This window comes from Alligator sinensis, unplaced genomic scaffold (genome assembly GCF_000455745.1).
Source record: "Alligator sinensis unplaced genomic scaffold, ASM45574v1 scaffold554_1, whole genome shotgun sequence".
NCBI classification, from domain to species: domain Eukaryota; kingdom Metazoa; phylum Chordata; order Crocodylia; family Alligatoridae; genus Alligator; species Alligator sinensis.
In genome coordinates, this window is record NW_005842424.1 from 276159 (window position 1) to 284179 (window position 8021).

Here is an 8021-nt window from a genome sequence, read left to right on the forward strand (position 1 = left end):
CCGTGGGGGGTCACAAGCTGGTGCTCAGTGCAGGGGAAAAGTGGCCCCTTGCCCGCCCTGTGCCTGGCCACCCTGTGCTACAGCCGTTCGCAGCCCACATGGGACTGCCTATGCCTGCTCAGGACAGCCTCGCGCAGGCTGTGGGTGGCTGCAGCAAGGAGCGCCAGCCATGGGGCAGGGGAGGGGCCGCTTTTCCCCTGCACTCAGCACTAGCTCCTTCCCTGCCAGGGAGAAGGGGGTCAGGGCTGCGCACTGTCCCTCGCCTATACCGTGGTGCTGGGGGGCACTAGGAGTGAGCAGGTGCACGGGGTCCACACTGGTGTCCCAGGGCCAGCACCAGCAGGGCCCAGAGCAGAGCAGCAGGAGGGGAGGGGCCCAGCTGGCAGGGCCTCTATGGAGCTGGGCCAGCTCCCCCCTCTCTCCCTGCTGGTGCAGCCCAACCTGGCTCCACAGACCCCTGCCAGCCTGTGCCCTGCTCTGGGCCCCACCGGTGCTGGCCCTGGGACATTGGTTCCAAGACATTGGGACATTGGTCCCAAGATGGTGACCAGGGGGTGGGGCACCTGTCAAGGGGTGGGGCTACCCATGCGGCCCTTGACAGCTTGCCAAAACTGGGTAAACGGCCCTTCGCCCAAAATAATTGCCTACCCCTGCTATATATGGAAACCAATACATGGTTTCTTTCCATATTCATGCAGTTACAGGGGAACACCTGATTTTTTTTTTTGTTTTTTAAGTGAAACACCTGGCTCTCCAATTCACAAAAAGAAGAGCTTGAAAACATGAACTCAGATGGCTGAAACACAGAAGACAAATAAAAAGATCTATTATTCTGTAGAGTGTAATGATTTTTTGGGGCCTGGCTCATGATTTCTGAATGCTTAGGTTTGGCAATTCTGCCTATGCTTCATTCTTTCTTTCTTAAAGACTTCATTTGGCTTGGAAATCATATTTGTTTTCTGTGTGGCCTTATTGTTTCCCTTTTCCTCTGCTTTTAGTTACCCTCAATATCGTGCTGGAGGGCTTTACTCCATTGTGACAGAAAAATTCCTAGGAAACCTCACTGAAGCAAGGAAGTGGGCCCCGCAATGTTTCCTTTGTCACTATTTTCAAAATTTTAAAAGATTTTTCTTTTTATATAAAGTGATTTTAAAATATTTTTCTTTTTAATTAGGAGGGAAAAAATAAGTAGGGCTCTTGGTCAAATTCAGCTCCAACAATTCAAAATTATGGGCCTGGTTTCTCAGGGCACTTATTCATTATTTTTTTTACATAACTGTAAGCGCTAGGAAACTTACTTTTCTAAACAAGCGTGAGATCGTAGCAAAATAAAATTTAAGAAAACACCAAATATTGCAAGACCCATGAAATAATTGTAGGAGTCCAACAAACCCTGCTTACTGGAATTACTAGAGTTGTACCAGTTACACCAGAGCTGAAACTAGCCTGAAGGATTTTCTCCTGCTCCAAAAACTGCACTTCCATTTAGTTGATAAAATCTTTTCTAAACAATGCCCATATTCTAACTCATCTATGATTTGTCTGCTATTGTATTATTATAACCATTATTGATCATCTAGTCCATTTAAAGCATTAGACACCTTAAATAATTCATCTCACTAGGCTTGAGCTGCTCTGCTCTCAGCCACAGATGCCATCAGCAAGAATTTTTTAGGAGTCTTGTACTGGAGCAAAACCAGCTCTGTTGCAGCTGCAGCTTAAATACACAAGGCCCAAGAATAAGCAAGACAAAAAAGGTTGAGCAAACACCATGTCACATGGCTACATTCCACCAGAGGCTTTTGTGAATACAGAATGATAAACTTGGCATTTATAATAGGCTACATAGGAAAGGGAAACGTGAGATACTGAAATCAGGTACTTTTACATCAAATGTTAGCACACTGGTAACACTGAAGTGTGCCTGACTTTTTTCAATCTGCATGCAGACAGAATATGTCTCTATCCACTGCCCCATCAGCTGGCCTGCAGCTACGTACCTTACTCAGGGCTGCCAGCAGAACAGTTTTGCAATTTGCACAAATGGCAGTGTTTAGCCATTCTGATGAGCCTTTGTGAATATATTCAGTCTGGCCTGCACTCTTTGGCTGTCAGCAGAAACACACATGAAAGCAAACTTGCTTGCTGATAAGCCAGACTTTGGGTCTGATTCTGGCCTGTGCTTTACCACCTGTACACCAACAATGTACACAGCTGAAGCAGACTGCAGGAGAATACCACTGGTGAAGAAATTAAATGGGACCAACACACACAGAGCTCTGTACTGCCCTCTCTCACAGCCCTTAGCATAGCAGGTATGCTGCAGGCAGAGCAGCTGCCTTAAATTAGAGAAAGCCTAGGGCAGGTGACACCCAGGCAGGTTTTTTGGGGGTTTTTTTAAAGTGAAACACCACTCATTTTTCTGCCAGCCCTAAGCTAAAACAGTTCCCTCCATTTCTTCTATAAAACGCCAACATTCAGACCTAGGATATGCCTATAGAACAGTCACAAAAGGTTACCCTACTTCTCAGGAAGGCTTTGGCAGCTGTGCTGAACTCCCAGCTGTCACAGATTGCTACTAATACCTGAGCTACCTCATTTAAAAGCTAGCTTGAATATTTCCGTACTCCACTGTATTCACCTCTATGACTGAACCGCAGACATACTCACTGATGCACTTTTGTAATATAAGTAAAAGCTCTTAGAATTTTAGTTTTTAAACAATCAATCAGCAATCTTTTTCATTATAGGCTGGATCTCTGCCAGCTATACAGTGATAAAAAAATGTAATTACTGAGCAATTAGCATATAAAGTCTGAAGAACTAAGCACTTGCATGCATTTTGAAATTGCCTAGAGTAAAGCAGAAGTAGATAGAGTTTGGTGGGTCATAAGCAGACCTGGTGGACTCTGGGGAGGACCAAGGAAAAGAGGAGCCTTTGTGTTCTGCCTTGTCAGTGCAGTTCAGAGAGACAATGGACACTGACAGAAGTGACATTTGTCATGTGATTGGCCCCCTGAAAGCACTCTACAGCCATGCCATGACAGAAATGCACAGTTGCAGAACCCTTTAAAAGTGGCCAATAGTGCAACAAATTAACTTTCATGTAATGAGAGATCAGATGAAGGCACTCCAAAGTGGAGTGTGTTAGGGAACTTCAGTCCCTGCACGTGATTGGGGCTGGGCTGAGCTGATGCAGCCTAGCTTTGCCTTCAGAACTGTCTGCAGGAAGGGAGGGAGGGAAATGGAGTGGGAGGGAGCCATGGGCTGGGGTTTGCCCAGCCTGAGCTGGGGGGTGAGGTGCCAATGGATTGGAACCCCTCTGTCTTGCAGCCCCCTTCTCCAGCCCCCTCCAGCTCAGGCTGAGCAAACCCCAACCTGCAGTTCCTGCCTCAACCTTTCCTTCAGACAGCACAGGATCTACGGGAAAGGGGAGAAAGTCTGCAGGCAGGCAGGTCTTTTGCTGAATCAGCTCCGAAGTGGAGCTTGATCCCCACCTGACCCAACAGTGAACATCTGGTGAACTGGGGGACAGGGTGCTTTAACTCATGGGTGGGCAAAATACGGTCCATGGGCTGCATCCAGCCTGTCAAGCAACTTCATTCAGTCCATGGGCACCCACCAAATAACTGTACCCCACCCAGGCCACGCACTTTGCTCTCGCCCTTGTGCGCAGAAGGCCCTAGCCCAGCCAGTATGCAGCTTCTGGTGGGGACTGCTGCTGCCACTGCTTCAGCTGTCAGGGGACCAGCTTGGCTTCTCCAGCAGCTCCTCCTTGTCTCCCTGCTGCAGTGCTCACTCCAGACAGCAGGTAGGGAAGTGGTGGGGGTTGGGGAGCTGCAGCAGGGATGGGGAGTGGGAGCTGCAGCTGGCTGGGGGCAGGGAGCATGGGGCTGGGGCTCGTGGGACCGTGCAGCCTGTGCCCAGAGGGGTGGTGGGAGTGCAGAGCTCAGGTAGGCAGGTGTGAGGGACAGGGTGGGTTTGGGACCCCTACACACACGCTGCCAGCAGCAGCAGCAGCAGGTGGCGGGCCCTTGTGGCACTCGTGAGCCGCACAGGTGCTGCCATCCAGCAGCGCATGACTCCAGCCAGAGTTACACATGGTGGCAAGAAGTGCAGCCAGGCCGGCCCACCTCTATTGCGCAGGGCTCCCAACAGCACATATGCAGCTCCCAGCACTTGGGTGCCACTGAGGGGAAGCCCGTGTTATGGAACTGGTTGCCTTTCCCACTCTCCACTGCCATGTGCAGGTCCCCAGACTCTGCCAGTAGTGGCGGGGAGTCCTGCCCCCTGCTTCTGTGGCAGCGGGGGCTGGGAAGGCAGCCGGCTCAATTGCACTAGTGGTATACGCATGCTGGGAGCTGCACATGCACCACAGGGAACCCCACAGGATAGATGCAGGCCAGCCTGGCTGCACTACTTGCTGTCATGTGCAGCTGACTGGTGCTATGTGCCAACAGATGGCAGCACCTGTGTGTGTCACAAGCACCCTGAGGGCTTGCCACCTGCTGCTGTGGCTGTTACCAGTGGTGGGGGCTGTGTGCTATGGGGGTGGGGTGAAGTCTGTGGGGAGTCCCCACCCTCCCTCACACCCCACATATCCACATCCTGCCCCAGCGACCCCCCCACATATACAGACACCCCTGCAACATACCCTATGCCCCCCCACCAACCACAGCCATGTCCTCTCACCACCCCCCTCCAACAATTTTCTGAGTATTTATGATTGTGTTCATTGTGGAACACGAATATGGGGCAACTACTTATAGCAATCCTGTTCCTTGACCGTCCTTTCCCTGAAACTGAGTACCAAGAAGGTGGGGGAAACAGGTCTTTATACAAAAAGGAAATAGGATGATGAGATTATTTTAAAATGCCATAGCCTAGCAGCACCAATCAAAGAAGAGAGCCCTATTGTGATAAGCGCTGTACGAACACCAAAACAGTTCACAATTTAGGATTACAAGGGTGCGACAAAGGGAAGAAAGAAAGAGAAAAGGTAGGAGGAAGCAACAGTAAAACAAATGTGCACAATAAGCAATTACCTCAGTTCAACAGCTCTCCATCTTTTGATAGCTGGCAGCATTTTGTTGGCAAAGGTGAGTTTAAATAGGATTTGAAGGAGACCAAGTGTAAAGTTTACAGATCTTGGTGGGAGTATTTTTTCTGTATTTTGGGATCAATAGGAGAGAAAGCACAGGGAACAGGAAACAAGCAGAAGTTAAGCCTGGTATTACTAGTGGAGCTTAACCTGGGGGTCAATACTGCAATAAAATATAGGGCTGATATACTGGGAAAGTGGAAATGGTTACCATGGTTTACAGGTAAAAAAAACAGAAGCTTATCCTACAAAAAGAGTAGTTTTGACCCCGTTTAATCTAAGCTGACAGAAAAACAACTTGAGATGCTAGACATGATAGAGGAATACCATCTATTAGCAAAGGCAGATTTGCTAGTCATTAGTATTAATATGGTAATCAAAGACAAGTAGGTAAGAATACCTGAAATACAATGCAGAAGTGCAGTGTTCCATGGACTGAGCCTTTTGAGAAAGATCGGGAAAAAGGAAGAACAGGAGCTTTTAACTTGCTTGCCCTCCTTTGAGAAAGTCCACCTTTGTACAGGCCCCCAGCAGAAACTCTCAGGTACATGAAAGCAGGGAATTGAGGAGCAAGAGTGAGCCAAAACTAGGAGTTTACTGGGCAGGTGTTTCTCTCGAGAGAAAGCTAGACCTGTGGAAGGGCACTTGATGCTTGTCCAACAGCTCTCCCAATTATACAGTTTGTCCAAGAAAAGATATCACAAAAAATCCTTGCCTACTGGGACAGAGACACTGAAAGGCCATATTGGTATGGTCTTATTGGGCTAAGTACCATAAACCATGAAATAAAGGACAAAACTTGTCCCAAATAGTTTGTAATGGAAAAAAAAACCCAACAGAGCCAACGGGAGAAAAAGAGGAGAGAGTGCAGAAAAGAGTACTGAGAGCAGAAGTGATCAAAGTTGATGGACAGGACACTCAAGCCCCTGGCAGACATTAACTTAATAGCACAGTGAGATCCAATTCCTCAGTCCCAACTGTGGCGGCGAGGTGCCCCCACAGGCTCTCGAGGGAAAGAAAAGAGAACCCGGAGACTCCAGACCCTGAGAGCAAGCCCCCAGAGGGGCATACGTACCTGCCGAAGAGCAGCGGGAGCAGGAGCCGCATTTGCGGCTGCAGCTGCGCGAACCAGCATTACGCCGGCTGTGGCATCAACTGTTCCCGGTGCGGGGAACAGCTGAGCCAATCCCAGCAGCCATATTGGCCGCCGCAGGAAGGTTTAAAAAAGCTGGTAGAGCGAGGAGAGAGGGAGAGCCACAGAGAGAGAGTACGGGCGGGCAGCTCGTGCAGCGAACTCTGGCACGGAGAGGCGAGGACCCAGCCTGCGGGTCTAAAGCAGGCAGCTTAGGGAACAGCTTTAAGCCTTCTGCAGGAGGCGGAGCAGAAGGCAGACCGAGAGTGCATGCAGAGGCACTCTCTCAGGCTCCTGAAGCGGCTGACGCTCAGGAGGCAAGGGAGCTCCCGGCTGCTGGTAGGGGAGAGGAGACAGCGGAGGATCCAAGAGGAAGCTGGAATCAGGGGGATCATCTTGCAGCTCCTCATAATTCGGAGGAGTATTTTCTGTAAAAAAAAAAAAAAAAGGAAAAAAGAGAAATCTCTCCGAGGAGGAGGGAGAGCGACCGGGAACCGGCGAACCGGTCTGAGGCCATCATACGAGGCCTGGAAACATCTAGAACGCACCACCCAGCAGCTGGCGCATGGATGGGGTGTAGGGGAGGCGGAGCCCCGTGGAACACCGCGTAGGACGACCGTGAGTACCACCGTCTATCGGGAGGCCCCTCCAGGATAAAGATCTCCACTGTAGACCCCTCTTAATGTGCATGTTAACATCCAAGTTGTGGCAGGGGGGTTGAGGGGAGGGGTAACACCCAGATAGACTGGGCAGAGCAGGGCGCAAGCTCCACACCAACAATCACATATCTTGTCATGCCACACAAACAAGGCAGGACATGTGATTTGGGGGACTAGGGATCAGATCCCAACCATATCCTTTCAACTTGCCAGTGCAGGTTGAAGCCAGGTGAGCCAAGGCTTCACCTTGCACTGGCAAGGTGAGGGTTGTACATAGTGGAGCCCTACATGGTACTGTGGGGCAGGGCTAATCAGCTCTCCCTGCTGCCCAGCACTTGCAGACCCCCAGTTCGATTCAAGATCGTGGGTCTGCCCTGATTCCCATACTAACAACAGCTGACTCTTCGACTGGAGAAGCCCAAGTTCTCTAACCAGTTGGGCCTGCACCCTCCCCATGATAAGCAGCAACTGGGAAGGAGGCATGCCACATCTTCATAGCTGGTTTGTGTGGTGCCCTATGTCAGTGGTGCTCAACTTTCTTGCCCAAAGGGCTGGATAGGGAGTGCCTGGTCCATCTGTGGGCTGGATCCCACTGGTGGTTCCAATCTGGTGCCTGGAGCAGGGCCTGATCCAGTAGCATGGAGTGGGACAGGGGCAGCCCAGCCCCATGGGAGAAATGGGATAGCCTTGGCCCCATAGGAAGATTGGGAGGGGGAGGGGGGCTTGACACAGCCCCAACTTAGCTCGAGGGGGGAGAGAGGGCATGGCCTGGCCCCACAGAGGGGAGGGGGCTTGATGTAACCTGGTCCCGTGAGGGCAGGGGAAGAAGGGGGAAAAGGCCTGGTCCCAACACAGCCCTGTGGGAAGAAGAGGGCATGGCCCAGCCTTGTAGGGGGACAGGGCCATGGTAGGGCTTCAACCTGCCAAAGGGTTTGGGGCTTGGAAATTTGGCAGTGAGGGAGGGTTTCCATATTAATGGCCACTGTTTCTCCACTGCCAAACTTCAACCTTTCAGAGCCCTGCAGCCCCAACCCAGCCATGCAGAGGAAAGGGGGCATGGTGGGGCTTTCACCTGCCATACAGCTTGGGGTTTGGGAATTTGGCAGTGGGGGAGGGTGGTCATATTAAT